The sequence below is a fragment of the Streptopelia decaocto genome, assembly GCF_964273445.1.
Source record: "Streptopelia decaocto genome assembly, chromosome: 2".
Lineage (NCBI taxonomy): Eukaryota > Metazoa > Chordata > Aves > Columbiformes > Columbidae > Streptopelia > Streptopelia decaocto.
The window spans coordinates 156,802,322-156,818,112 of NC_138655.1; the positions used below are offsets into that span (position 1 = coordinate 156,802,322).

General features: G+C 41.9%; 1 protein-coding gene and 1 long non-coding RNA gene across 5 annotated transcripts in view; one reads left to right on the forward strand and one right to left on the reverse strand.

The window, feature by feature from the left end:
- Positions 1–15,791, forward strand: part of PRKAG2 (protein kinase AMP-activated non-catalytic subunit gamma 2) — a 224,238-nt gene that overhangs the window by 155,577 nt on the left and 52,870 nt on the right. The gene's annotated exons all lie outside the window — the stretch shown is intronic.
- On the reverse strand, positions 12,598–15,728 carry LOC309435593. Of its 2 annotated transcripts, none has more exons than XR_014183190.1 (3): positions 15,601–15,728; positions 14,705–14,865; positions 12,598–13,806 (listed from the first exon to the last, which is right to left on the reverse strand). It is a non-coding gene; the product is annotated as an uncharacterized lncRNA (long non-coding RNA). The 2 variants fall into 2 exon arrangements; XR_014183191.1 differs by lacking the exon at positions 15,601–15,728 and adding an exon at positions 15,411–15,539.

Genomic DNA, 15,791 nt, shown 5'->3' on the forward strand with positions numbered 1-15,791 from the left:
GCTGGGTTCAGATTCAATCTTAGGATGCAGAGAAATGGTATTGCATAAAGACGATTTTTTCTGCCCCGAGGAAATGTGTATCTGTATCAGCTTGTGGCTTTTTCTGCAGCCACAGAGATAATTTAATCAACTATCTATGGATTCACTCAGTGGATAATTTATTTTAATGCCATAAAGTGCTACAGTTCCTGTTCCTCCTAGTCCTAGATCAAAAGGAGAAAGGTGAGGTGGAAAGGATGAGTAGCCACAATGTGGAGTCCAATCAATCCCCAGCTGCTTTGACAGCGCTCACAGGGCTATAAGTAGCTAAGACAATTAAAACCACAGCACCTATGAGTCTTTTTTATGATACACATCAGTACCAAAATCATGACCCCAGCATCTTGAAGACAGACTTAGCAGCTTAAAGCTGAGTTACTTTTATCACCCTAAGTCCTGCACTATGCATGGTATAAAAAGGCTAAACCTCAGGATCGGCCTCATAAAGAGGTAACTTTTGAATAAGTGGCGTGATGTAAGGACGTGCTTTGACTGCCTGGTTTGACCCACTGAACTGATTTCTCATGGCACAGTATATTTCTGAATTTTAGATTTGTTAAAGCGTCTAGCTATTTTGCTAGAAGGTCAGAACTTCTCATAAGAGTAAGATCTACTAGCGATTAGAAGCCAGGTACTTAGTCTCTGATTTAATGCAAAGCTGCAGCTTAATATAGGATTGCTGGCAGTTTCTTACCAGCTGTATCTGGGTAGTTTTGGAACAGAAAAATTATTCACCATTTAGCCTGTTTATTCACAGAGCAGTAGGGATTATAGACCAAAGTCTTCCCATGAGAACGGAGGAGAGATGCGCTGTTTTGAACCTGTTCTGTTGCACCGTGCTTGCTTATGTATTGGACCAGAGGGAAAATACAGCTCAGAATAAGCAAAAAATGCTTAGGGGAGGGAACTCTACAAATTCATTATCATCTTCATTTCTCTAAGCCTAGTTTTGTCTATATTGTATTTTTAGATAAACTGTCTTTAATGGCCAACAGAGCTTTAAAGAATGTAAAATGCTGGTTGATGCCAAAAAGACATGGAGTACATAGAGCAGAGCTATTCCTTTCTCACTTCCCCACAACGCTGCCCAGTCCTTTCCCCCAACTGGGCGAAATAAATTGTTGAAGTTGGAGAAATAAGGGGGACATCGCAAATAACACTCACTTCTGTACGGCTTCTTTCCCCTGGCTTTCACGTTCTGTAGTGTCACCCTCTGCTTGAGCATGAGGAGAGCGATACAGCCCTTTAAAAATACAGCTTGTGCTTGTTTATTTATATTTTAAAATTTCTTTTAAGATTACAATCAAGCAAGTTTGGCCGTTTGAAAGTCAGCTGCATGGGCTGCTGACTCAGAAGAGGACTAGATACCATCTTGGCAGCAGCTTGGAAAAATGTTTCCATTGTGCTGGTGAAATGAATGCAAAATATTGATTCTTGGAGCTTGTTCACAACAGCGTTCTCAGCTGGTACTGAGGGTGGGGCATTTGTAGGAAGACAACAATGATTTGTGCGTGCCCAAGGTATGCGTGATCTTATTTGATGATTAACAAAGGACAAGGCTTATAAAGTGAAGTATAAACTGGTGAAGTAATCAACAGAGAATAAAAGAAAAAAGGTAATGGAGGCAGAAGGTCAGCAAAAGATGGGGAGGGGACAGAATTCAAGAGGGGAGGTTTTAATTTTGTATTTTTGCATGTTTAGGGTTATAGAAAATCACCAGTGATAAGATTAATACCTTATACTTTTGAAATTTCCCTCTTTCCTTTTTCACTTAAAACCGCACAAGCCAGGGCATCTCCGGCACGTAGAAAGTCTCCTTCCTTGTACCTCCAAACAAAAAGTTACCAGTTGCTATTTTGTGGTGTATGAGCACATATGATTCAAGGAGAAAAATAAACATGATTCTTGCCCCGAGGACCTTATTGTCCAAGAGCCTGATCTAGCAAAACAGGCCAGGCAAATTCTGAACTCGTACCAAAGCACTGGCCTAAACAGGACTGTTCCTAAGCACTATTTCCAGTATATGCTGGCAGAAGAGATTCTCGATGTAACCGTAACGTAGCCGGCAATGGCAGCAGGCACTGAAGAAAGGTAACCTGAAGGTTACAGCCCCGCGTTTGGTTGAGGTTTTATGTGTTTATGTTGCTGAATCTCAGGTGCTGTTTTGTTTTGGTTCATGTCAATGTGATGGTGGCCTTGATCCAGGAAAGCACTTAAATGTGTGGTTAATTTTAAGTACGTTGGTAGCCCTGTTGGAGTCAACAGTACTAGAGCACTTAAAGCTGTGCGCATGCCTCGTCACTTTGCTGGATCGGGGGGTTTCTACAATGTAATTGTCTATTAGAACACATAGAAATGACTAGTACAAGTACTGAAGATGAGAAAGGAAGCTGATGGGCAGACAGAGCATGGAAAAAAAGAGCTGAGGAAAACATTAAAAGTTCAGAAAAGACTAAGTGAGGGAAAGAGCTTGGGAATCAGAAGAGAGCTCCCGGCAACAATGGAAAATATCTGATCGTTGAGTGGCAGGGAGAGCAGCAGCTGCAAGATTGCTATCTGCCTGCTGCTGGGTGTTTGGCCTTTCAAGCTTTGGGTGTTGGGATTGTAGTTACTTGGAAACATTTGTGGTGTGTGCTACCTCAGGATCCAGCTCCTTACAGAAATGGAAACAGCTATTGATGAAGAAGGTTCCTCTGCAGCCCTTCAGCGTGATGACAGCGACCACACGAGAGCACGTCCCACCAGACCTGTTGCACACCCGGACAGGCTGCTGCCCAAGCCGGTTTCTTAGGGAGCACAGTGAGGAATATTTTCCATGGAACATATCTTCAGAAAGAGACAGCAGGGTGCCGCACAAAGGGACGTAATACAAACTGGTCACCAAGTAGTTTCTTCCATCATCCAAGATTCGCGGTTACATTGTGGAGAAGAGGATGCCTTCTGCAGCCTTGCTTCTTCTCCTCATGGCCTCAAGCATTTGGCTGTTGCTGTCTTAGAGAAGAAATTTTGGAATCCAAGGAGCATTTCAGTTGCAGAGTTTTTAAGGAAAACAAGAATTTAGAAAGTAGAAAAATCGAGTATCAGTAGCTGGGGAATGCTTTAGAGACCAGAGAGAGCTGCTGCAGGCACCTGCCCTCTCAGAGATCACTTATGCGCCTCTAGGTCACTTGGTCTCACAGTGCCACAGTTTCCCATTTATTAAAAAAAAAGGGGGGGGGCGGGGGGCAACACTTCTCTAAGTCAAAGAGATCTTACGATGATAAATACACAAAAGAAAGTTCTGCAGAACTCAGATATTTGTAGAACAGGAGCTGCAAGTGGCTTAAGATAAGTTAACCATAGATAGCATGTGTTGTACTTAAAGTTTGTAGCAACAGACTTTTAACTGCAGACACTAATTGTGTATAGGAAGCTAAAATGTTTTCAGAGCACATCAGGATTTACACAACAGATCATTGTAAAGCCGGCAGTTCTTCCGAGTTCTGTGTTTATTTTAGAGCTTCCTTTAAAACAGTTATCCATTCTCAAGAATGGATAATTTTCAAAGAATTATCACGGGACATTCTGTCCTGTACATTATATAAGGATTAGTATATAGACACACAAAACTTGATGTAGTGCACTGTAATGTAGATTTGCTCACTAGTAGTTGTTTTTGCCACAACTAGCCATGAAATTACTGTAAAACCATGAAGCAATATAATGTCTACCTAAGCCTATTAATGATCTTAAATAAATAGTTACTGTTTTTTCTAGAGATCCATTGCCAGGCATCTATTCCAAACTCGGTGTGCCTTTCCCAAGAGCTTAAAATATCATCAAAACAAACTAAAAATGAATATAACAACCCCTGAAATGTCCAAGCCGACTGAGTCCCCCTTCTTGCAGGAATGTCCCATGCTGTCTCTCACCAGCCCTTACTTGGGCATCTCCTGAGAACAACCCAGCTGAAACGCCAACGCTTACCCCAAACGGCCAAGGTTGAGGGTGTTCTCGGCCTCGCCAGCCCCACAGCAGTTTCCCTCCCGCTCTGCCATCGCTCCACGAGCAGTTTCAGCTGCTCCCTCAGGCAGCACAGGTAACAGCCCTACATACCAAAGGTCCAAAGCTCTGAGAACTCGTCATCTCAAAAGATGACGCTCTCTGTCTCAACAGATCATTAACTTTGATATACAACCATTTTGGCAGAAACAAACACTTTAAACTCAAACTACTGACTGAGTTATTTAATTTAATATTAAACTGCCTTTTTTTTTTAATTTAAGTTAAACTAACACTGAATTTCCGGTCTGCTGCTTAAGCGTGCTTCAGAAGCGAAGAGGCATCTCCTTAGGGCTTCTACACAATTTAATGTAGAGTAAGTAGAATTTAATCTCGATTTTACTGATATCAGTGCCAATTTTTCTGATTATTTGAGAGAGGCTAGATTCTCTTGTGGCTCAACTATTACCTTGTAATGACAACATAAACCAGTCCATTTTCATACCACTGTTAACTGGGAGGCACCACTCTGTGTTAATACAGAAGGATCCTCAAACAGGCTGTTGAATACTGAATGCAATATTATTTCCATGTTTTGAGAGCCTGTGATAAGCGATAACAAAAAGCCCTAAGGAAGCATGTCAATAAATAATTTCAGCTCTTTGTGGACATTTAACCACAGAGTAAACCCCTATCTAAGTTCATGCACTGGTGAACCCAATGTTTGCCATATCCACACACCTTGCTGGAGGTGAATCCCTGGTCCTTAGCATGGAACTAATTTGACTGTTTTTCAATTCTGATTCCTGAACAGAGGGAAAAGCCTTACCGGTATTTCCATGACTCTTTATGATATTGTTTGTAGTCATAAAATATTTAGCTCAGACATTTGATATGCTTCTTGCTCAGCACAGTCCTTGCTTCGTTCCTTCCAGATGGTGTCAAACCACAGACCCAGTGCAGAGGATGATCTGGTTTCACCTGTGGTGTACCTGAAATGATGGAGGGATATAGTTAAGAGGCTGTCAAAAGGGAAAGCACGCACGACAGAATGAAGATATCCATTGCATGTTGCTGTCATTGCTGATTTCTTCTGTGCATAACAACAAATGAGCAGCAGTGCACAAAAAGTAGGCCTGGAGTGATCAGCAGTAGATCTGGAAGTAACTCAGGAAGAGGGTTAGGTTCACATTCGGTGCCATCTGAAAACTAGCTTTTTGTGAAAAGATGATTTATTTGGAGATTACAGGTCCACCATAGGCTCTGTGTTGGAGGAAGTTTACTCATGTATTGGTTTGTTTATGCCTAATAGTAGCTACTCTGATAACAGACTTCACAAGCTTTAGTGGGGCCACAGATGGCACTCAGGCCTGGAGTTTGTCACCTGTGGGGTGGGCTTGACATCTAGTGCAAACACACGGCCTCCGAGTGCTCTGAGGAAGTCCTTCTTAGGGGTTTAATGTTCTCCTAGAACTGCATCAAGAAATACTTCATTATCTTTGCCTGTCTCTTTGAGATCACTTTCAAATACTCCTGGAGTCCTATTGTGATAAGCTCTGCAGAAAGCACCTATGGTGCAGCTCATTTGCTCCCTGTGTACCCCGAAGTTACCTGCTGCTTAGTGCAGCTCGTGCCACAGGGTGAATTATTTGTTCAGTCCAGTTCTCTGGAAATTTCCTGAAGTTTTGTCAAGACCGTGGGTGATTCAGCTCTGAGCTGAAGGTAGCCTCTATTTTTCAATTAACCACCCTTGTCATTCTGACCACCATCATCCTTCTAACATTTAGGCTCAATAGATCTGCTTCCAGCCTTTCAAAACTGCTGATCGTGAGCATGACTTTTAACAGTAGGCTACTAATAGGTTACTAGAATTTTGAAGAGTTTATTCAAGCCTGAAGTGCGGTATCGATTAACTTCAGGCTCTGTTAGGGAAAAGGTGTTTCATTTTAAGTTTAAAAATATCATAATTGAAAGCTTGTGTAATAAGTGTTTGCACAGTGAAATCACTATCCATGACTGAGGCTTTGAAATATAAACACTAAGATGAAGAAAGTGAAATGGTGTAGAGTAAATGTTTTTATTTAAATCAGATTTGGCTCTTGAGCGTTTTTTTTAATTTGTAATTCTCAGTGGCCTCCATTCTGCAGATTACTCATCAGTACTCTGGCCTCAATCCAGCTAAAGTACTTAAGTAAGTGCTTAACTTTAACTAACACAAATAATCCTGTATTCAGTGCCAGTAAATGAAGACCCAAGTAAATGTGGGCTCATGCTAACTCCTCCATTCATTTTAAATTAGTGGATGCTTACTTGTTTTTTACCATTAGTATTATCTTAATCTGTTCTTTTGGTTTTGTGTTGTGTTCTTGGTATTGTTTTTGTTTTTTTAATCTGTGCCTGTCACAACAAAATATCTACTGTAATCATGCTTATTACCTGATTAGTGGAGCTTTCTCCAGCAATAATTTCCCCTTGCTCTCAACCGTGCCCCTCAGTGTGATGAGAGGTAGGGCCTATTTCAAACGGTCTAAGGAGCACTCAGGCATATGTGTGAAAACAGCTAAAGTATATCTTTTCGAGCATATATGATAACAAACATTTAAGATAAGAACACTTTAAAACTCTGGAATAGATTAAAACAGTAAGTGGCACCCCTGTGTTTGCAGAATCAGGTAGCACACTTGTAACATCACTGTTCTTAACAAGCTCAGGTTAGTTCCTCACAAGTACTTAACTTGTTTGAACTTTGTGTTAAAAAGAACAGAATTTAAATTATTAGGCTGTTTGATTAATAACGTGCCACACTGATTGTATTTATTTATATTCCACCTCTATTCTCCATGAGTAATCTGAGGAATGAATATTGGCCACAGAGGCTTATGTCGAGAATGCCTCATCTATTCTTGACTCAAGAATAGACTCCTTACCTACGTTAGGACCAGACACACATGTAGAGATGAGAGGTGACCAACACAAGTCCTGCCTCTTCTCCACTTCTGCCTTGAACTCTTTGTAAGAATTCAGCCCGGGATCTGGACTATTCCTTGGTCTTCTTCTTCCTTTGAAGTTTATTTTTTAGAAGTGCTTAACTCTTCTGTCACTGGTATAATTTTTTTTTCTCAAAGTGAGGTGCTGCAGGACCCTGTTTGTGTAGAAGACAGATTCCTTGTTTCTGATGTTAGACCAAAGGAAATTTTGTAAATCTGTCCTGTGTCTCGGTTAAGTCGGTGACACAAGTCACTGGGATTAAACTGCAAGTTCATTTCGATGCAGACATATTTAGGAAGGGCTCGCCACTCAAAGTGTGAAATCACTCTGCACATTCAGTTCACATGTCTTCAGGGGGATCAAATTGCAACACTCAGTACGGTAATTGCAGTGAAGATTTAGTAGAAATGCAAGTTGTCCATTTCATCATCCTTAGCACAGAATGCACTCCTCTTTTCCTTTTTTTTTTTTTTTAGGATTTGGCTAAATTTGATTGTTGTTCCATTTATGTTATCCATTTAATCTACTAAAGATCCCCAGCTGTGACTGCTTATCCCTAATAATCGACTGTGTAAAGTAATTAATATTACAGCTACTCTTTTGTGGGAGGATACCTGCAGTGGCAGGCTAGTTACTAGTTATAAAATGTAAAAGCAATGTATAGTTGTTCTGTATTCCAGATCAAAATACTCCTGCTTAGGACCACTGAGAGAGTCATATTCTGATGATATTGAGATGAAGAAAAAGAAAATCGCTCTGGGTAGAGTTCTTATCCGATGGCAAACTCTGTTCAAGCTGTTTTAAAGGAAATCATTAGAGTAATCTTCAACTTTACCATACATTATTAGAAATATATATAGAATATATACACTTGCTCCATCATTTTCATACCTGCTGCAGGATATTTGTGTCTCTAATGCACAGACGGCCTTGCAGATTAGGGTCAGAGAAACAAACTGGCACCAGTAAGGGTCCAGTAAAGAACATAAAATGCCGATACAGAGTGCATTTTCTATTCCAGGTTTTGTTACGGGATTTGGTTATTGTGTTCTAAACAATGTGTAATCCCTGAGCGGTCACCACCTTCGTTTATACATGCTACACACTGCCATGATTACAGCATCTAATATGGCATATTTCAAAAGCCTTTTAAGACTAGAGCAAATTTTATTGCGTTCCTTCTGGGTACAGGAAGAAAAAACTTGAATCCAGTATTTTGTAGGAAGCATCGCCTTCCTTACTAGTTTGTTTGGTGCTGGAGCAGAAATTCATAGAATCAAAGAATGTTAGAATTGTTTTGGTTGGAAAAGACCTTTAAGATCATCGAGTCCAACCATTAACCCAGAACTGCCAAGTTCACCTCTAAACCATGTCCCTAAGAACCTCATCTACACGCCTTTTAAACCCCTCCAGGGATGGTGACTCCACCACTGCCCTGGGCAGCCTGTTCCAGTGCCTGACAACCCTTTCTGGGAAGAATTTTTTCCTAATATCCAATCTAAACCTCCCCTGGCACAACTTGAGGCCATTTCCTCTCATCCTGTCACTTATTACTTGGGAGAAGAGACCAACCCCCTCCATGCTCCAAGCTCCTTTCAGGCAGTTCAGAGATCAGAAGGTCTCCCCTCAGCTCCTGTTCTCCAGCTGAACCCCCCAGGTCCCTCAGCCGCTCCCATCACACTTGTGCTCCAGCCCCTCACCAGCTCTGTTCCCTTCTCTGAACTCGCTCCAGCTCCTCAAGGGCTTTCTTGTCGTGAGGGGCCCAAAACTGACCCCAGGATTCAAGGTTTGGCCTCATCAGTGCCCAGCACAGGGGGACAGTCACTGCCCTGGTCCTGCTGGCCACACTATTCCTGATACAAGCCAGGATGCTGTTAGGCCTTTTTGGCCACCTGGGCACACACTGGCTCATGTTCAGCCACTGTCAATCAACACGCCCAGATCCCTTTCCCCAGGCAAATTTCAGCCGCTCTTCCCTGAGCCTGTAGTGCTGCCTGGAGTTGTTGTGACCCAAGCAGAGGACCTGGCACTTGGCCTTGTTAAACCTCAGACAATTGGCCTCAGCCCAATGATCCAGCTGGTCCAGATCCTTCTGTATGGCCTCTGCCCTCCAGCAGATCAACACTCCCACCCAAGTTGGTGTCATCTGCAAACTTACTGAGAATTCTGTTCCTTAGAATAGAGGGTGGAAGCTACAATTCCTGCATGGCTGCTCTGTTCACTCTGAGCTTTTCAAGGTAAAGGGACTTTGTGTCAGAACCGGACCCAGAGCTCTTTCTTCACTAGGACTGGCCACGTTCTCTCAGCACCTAGCAGACTCCTGCAGTGCCATCTTTCCCCGTGCAGTAAGCATTTTTAAATACAGAAGGGACCCAAGATGGGATCTAATCTGAGCCTCACTGATTCTAGTGTTCTCAGCCGTCATAAACCACTGGTATCAGTTATCACGCTCGAGCAGAAAACAAGTAGGAGTTTAATTTACAGTTTAACCAGCAGATGAAACCTTGTTTTTTTTCTGATAACTTCTTTTTCCACTTCATGAACCACACTAAATTAACCCCCCAAAAAGCAGTAAGTGTTTTAAATTAATTTTGCACAAACAGATAGCAACAGAATAAGTGTATCTATGACATACATTTGGAAAAATTCTTAGTTGTTCATTGACAGCTCATCAGGAGAAGAGCTGTTAACTACTTGAGCTGTATAGAACTGTAATTGTAGTAAGGAGCACTAGCAAATGGTGGGAAAATTACCATTTGTAGTTTACTCTTGCATTCAAAATGCGTTTCCCTTGATTTGCATTTAGATGGGAATTCCTTCTTGTTGCTCTTCAATCCATTAGGTTTTATAAGCTAAGCATACTTGGAAGGGCATTCGGTGTTACTGCCAAACTATGAGCTGTGCAGGTGGCACTCCAGGGTATCGGTACCAAGTGTCACCGCCTCCTTTCATCTGAATGAAAGGAGGAGCAGAAAAGTCAGGAAAAGCTTTGAGAAAGGCAGCTTTTTCTTTTTGTGCTTTGAATTTACCTGGAAATGCGTATTTCCAAGTAAAGCACAGATAACATTTTTGTTGCAATGCTTGAGTAAGACTGTTCCACGCAGACTTGTGATTTGCGGCAGCATTTCTTTTTTTAGGTTGTTCTTTCTATTCCTACCTAGTCATCAAAGACTAATATGTAACCTTTATTATTACTCGATTTTTGCTTCAGAATTTTTCTGATTTGGAATTAAGGCTACTTGTTGGAGGTGGGGGGGGGAAGCAAATTTACATTTGTATTAGATTGTTAGTAAACTGGCTTTCATACAAAACATACATGTAAAAACTTCTCACTGAATTACCATACTAAGAACAAAGATTTTTTTTCTGAGGTTTAGACAAAAATACAAACAAAAGAAAATAAGTTTAGAAATTACATTAAAATTCATTCTCCCCCACAGAACAATCATCTAGATGTAAAAAATTCCCAACAAATATTTTTTAATCTGTTTCTAAAAGCCTCCAGTGACAGAGATGTTACAGGTTTTATTCAGCAAAGTGTGCTGCTGCTTCCCTGTTGTTATGCTCAGCAGGTTCTCTCAAAGTCCAACCTAATACTTCCTTGCTAAAGGCTAAGGAGATAACTCCTTATCCCATAACCAGTGGACCCAGAAGATAGTTTATCACTTTCCTTCTTGCAAAAACATGTTGCTTTTGGAAACTGGTATTATATTGTCCTTCAATCCTCTTTTTTTTTTTTTTTTCTTTTTTTCCTAGAGGAAGACAAACAAGAGGTTTTCAAGTCTTTCTTTACAGGTCATGTTTTCTGAACTCCTAGATTGTTGTTATTGCTTCTCTTTGGATCCCTTGGTTCATTGGCTTAAACTCTGCCAGGGGAAATTTAGGCTGGATATTAGAAAGAAATTCTTTACAGAGAGAGTGGTCAGGCATTGGAATGGCTGCCCAGGGAGGTGGTGGACTCGCCGTCCCTGGAGGTTTTTAAACTGAGATTGGACATGGCACTTAGTGCCATGATCTAATAAACGGACTAGAGTTGGACCAAGGGTTGGACTCGATGATCTCTGAGGTCTTTTCCAACCCAGTCGATTCTGTGATTCTGTGATTCTGTGATTCTCAAGTTCAATACCTAAAACTGAATGCACTGTCCCCACTGGCATCTATCCAGGGAATGTGTAGAACAGATTCTCCATGCATTCTGTATATCACATTTGTAGTTACTGTGATGTTTTTTTCCAACAATCTGACATTGTTGTCTGACATTCAGCTTCTTTCTCAGGTCTTTTCCTTGCAAGACTGCCGCAAGCCAATCCCTTCCCATTTTATTTTTGCATTTGATTATTGTGTAACGCACTCTACTTACTCATATCAAAGTGCATCCTATTTCTCAAAGCATTGCAGCAATTCTCAAGATTATTTTAAGTTCTAAGGCTACCCCTAAAAGAACAGTGTCTCTTCGCCTTGCGTCATTTGAAAATGTGATCAGGTTATTCATTATTCTTTCATCAAGTCATCAGTGAAAACACTGAATGATATTAGAACACAGACTTCTGTGGAAACCTCTCTTAACCCCTTAGATAAAGAAATATTACTGTCTTTCTTGTGAATATTATTGTGACCTTTAGCCAAGGTTTCATCTGGACCATCTGGCTTGCTTACTTGAGTGTCCTGCTTGCCACAAGACTTCCAGCCTGTTACTAAAGCGACTGAGATGGGCTTGCCATTGTTTACACACATTGGCTGTTGCTGATCTTTATTTCCTCTAACTACTGAAAATGGGTGTATTTGTTCTCTCATCCACCTTCGAATCGAAGTTAATACTGCGCCGTTTATAGTGTCTTGGCTCCTTCCCCTTACAGATCGCTGTGCTACACAGAATGAACCTGACCGATGAAGAGATGAGATCTAGTCAGTACAGCCACTGCACATCATTTTATCCCAAGTAGTTGCCAAAAATAAGCCGTGTGAAGGATGTCCTAGAAATGTTTCTTTCTTCCCTGGTTGCAGAAGCAGCAGCTTTGGGTAACTCGTTCAATATGAAAAGCTACACAGCAGGTGTCTAAGCTCAGGTGAGATGAATCATGTCCAAACCATTTTGATAGGGCTGATCTGACCACTGCCCCAATAGATCCCTATCCGAATGGATGCATTCCTGCTAATTCAGGGAGGCAAGATGGGAGGAAACTACATCAGAAATATTCCTTCTGCAGGTGTTAATTGCTGTTCATATCCCTGAACTGTCCCTACAATTTTAATACTTCATGTGTTCTTATGAAAATAATTCCTTCAATAGGAGACAGGAACAAAAGGACTCCTAGATTATCAGATAGGTTTGAACGTATTCATTATAAGTGCATACATCATTTACAGGACTAATATTACTTCTACAGACTATTAGTAACTCCCTTTGCCCTAGAAAGCTAAAGAAAACAGGCAAAGTAAGCAATTTCCTATTAAAATCTACATTCTAGCCTTCCCAGAAGTCCTAAAACCTCTTTTGTTTACATCTACCTTTTTATGACTTTTGCTGTTGTATCAACCTTGAGTTGTTTTACTTTGCCTCTACAAAGATTACTGCATTAAGCTTCTGTATTAGCATTATGTTGTAGGTCCGTGTTTTTTGGCATAAGAAATGCCTCTGTAAAAACCTAATTGAGACATAGCAAAGAAGGAATGTATTCAGGCAGTTTTGAGTTTTGCATGTGTTTATTTTCTAAACTTTTATATATGAAATTGATTTTGCTTAGCAGTATTCAGTATATAAAGTCTTGTCGCATTGGGTATGTCAAAACGTTAAAATAGGTTACCTGACATGCTCTGATAGCAAATATTTAAACCATAATCTAGACAAATCCCTTGGATATAGTTAATAGAAACCTCCTGTGGCAGTAGAACAAATAGTCACAATAAAAAGATATTGAAATGTTACAGTATAAAATATCATCTTGGTGGGAATTTTACGTTCTTTGAAAGACAGATCTTTTCCCTACCTTTAACCAGTAATCCTTTTGTAAAATAGCAGACAGACTCTGTAGAGAGAAGCAATACCTAAGACCATTGAAAATATCTGCGAATTTGTCTAATGCTGTTGTAAATGACAATGAACAAGACAGTGTTTTCCCTGCTGATTTAAGCAGACTTGAGCGGGTTGTTTCCAGAAGGTGCGGTCCTGCTGTCATTTCTGCCCTTGGCACTCCCTGTGCCAGCGCTAGCTGGTACAACTGCGCACTGAGTTGGATCAGGAACTGATCTGGATAAAAACCAACCTTTTCTTTCGGTCCTTTTGCTTTTCAGCTGCATCAGTTTCCTGTTCTGACTCACTGTGTTGCCTACAAGCCAAAAGGAGCTAGAATGTGAAGCAAGGAGCAAAATGAACACCATAATCGGCAGCTTGTTCCAAAATTGGTTTAAACAAATTGTGAGACTGCAGGCAGAGATGGAATTTCAGCCTTAACTTCTCAATTTCCTTTGGGTTTTTTGAGCGGTATGGATGTTACAACATAGCTATAATGTTCCCATTACAAATCTCTGATATGTATTAAATTACTGCCTTTATATTGTCTTGAGTTTCGCATAGTACTTGTGGTCTGGCTGTAGATTCTGTCATTGTAAAACCCCGATCTTGCCGTAAGCTCTGAGGTTCACAGCACAGTGCAGCTCATTACATGAAATGGGCTTAACTGACTTTTTAGAAACATATCTGTGTTCTGTAGCAGGTGATATGCAATGCAGCTTTGAAGATTCACTGTCGCTTCCAGCTACAAACAACAACCTCAGACGTTTGTGTCCTCATGACTGGTGCTTAGTAGATTATGGAGTGTAAATTAAAAAAAAAAAAAAACAAAACAAATAGAAAGAAAATCATGACAGTTATTTCCAATCAGATATGTCATCTTATTCTTCTTTTGGTTAGCAAAACAGGTTAACAACTCTTATCAATATCAAGGTACATGATAAGGAAGATAAATAATTCAGAGCTTTGAAAGATAGCTCCCAGAGATAATTAAAAGATTCCAAAGCATTTTAATTAGTAGGCTGAAAATATTAGAAATTAATACGAACTGCTTTGGTGTCTTCTGTGGCTGGTCAGATTATTTTTTGAAATCCTAGAAGTCTTTTAAAAATACAGCTCAGAATGAAATGTTTTAGGATTTTATTTCAAAATTTTCTTCACAGTAAAGAAGAACTGGATATTGTTAACTTCCTTGTCTATCCTTAAAAGTGTCCCTAGAAAGAGGCAGCTTGGGAAAAAGAAGCTGTCACCAGCAGTTAGCTTCCTTGCTTGAAACTTCTCTGGACTTGAGAAATAACAGCTAGCTCCCTGTTTTCCCATAATTTTTGGCACTCTCCTCCCATCATAGCTTTAATTCTAATAACCTTCAAGCTTTCCTATGTTCTGTGCACATTACTATGCTATCCTAGATCTATTCAACCTTCTCTCCTTGAAGGACTTGCTGATCTTTTGAAGCTTGAGCCTCTCCTTAGGGACCAATAGACATTAAATGTTCTCTAAAGGCTCCTGTGATTCCTTTGAAGCACCATGTACATGTGTCTGCTCACAAGATCTGTTGCCATTGCCAAAGAAATAATCTGTTTATCCACCTCTCGAGCATCCATGTCTGAACTGGTCCTGCTGGGCTTCCTAAACAATCAGTAGGGACCTATTCATTATAGTTAAGGAAGCGTAGCTATAGCTTACCACATTTCACTGCCTAAATAGATCTAAATGATGAATCTATTTCAGATACTTCCATTGATTCTGCTGTAGTCTGGCAGAAAAACTCAGATGCAGACTTGTAAAGCTGGGTGCGATAAATTCATGCTTGGTAAGCAGATGGTGTAAACTCCATCCTTCAGGCCCTGTAACAGCAAGCGGTTCGGGCTGTCAGCGTACTCAGGTGCTTGAGGGCAAAGCTCAGGGGGTGACACCACCTCACAGAGAACAGCTCTGAAACACCAGCCTGCAGCGACAGCCATGGTGGGGCATTCAGTGTTGGGGTTTTTTAAAGCACGATCATCTAGTCTGACCACAATGTAAACTAAAATTTCACTCACGAATCCCTGGGTCTAGTTCCCCCCTAAGCCCGCGCTGAGGTGAGGCGCGCTGTGAGGAGGGCGCTCCGCCTCCTCAGCGGGCTGCTCCGGGGCTTGCCGCCGGCTTTGACTTACATGGAACACGCCGACATTCGGGCTAATCTTGAATTGTAACTTCTCGAACGTTTTAAATGGAAACGAGCGCGTCTGGTCCTAGAGCGGGTACTCCGGGATGGCGGCGGGAGCTCCCTGTCACACACGGGGGAAACCCCCCTCAACACCCCCTCCACTCCCCCCCCCCCCCAGATGGCAGTGGAACTATCGGCTTCCCCGCCGCTGCCTCGCAGGTGAACGCGCGGGACCATACCAACCCCGTATCGCGGGGGGAGCGGAGGGCTTTCCTCCCCTCCGCCCGCTCTTGCACCGCTCTGGTCCAAAGCAGCCAGGCGAACAGCCGAGCCCGCAGTGAGGGCTGCGAACGGCGGTTGGCCGGGCAGAGCTCTTGGAGTGGTAAACCTCTCCCTCCTCCCCCTCCCTTTTGCGCGCGGAAGTGGTAGTTACCTTCCCCTCCCGCTGCTGACCAACGGGCTTGACTGCAGCAAAATGGAACGTACCAATCCCTCCACGGGAGGGGGGGTGTGCGGGGGAGAAGAGGCGGAGAGGTGTGGCGGGAAGCGCTGTCCTGCCAAAGGGCGTCCGGCCGCCCTGTGCTTCCCGACGGCCACCGACGGCCGCTCCGTCCGCGCCGGCGA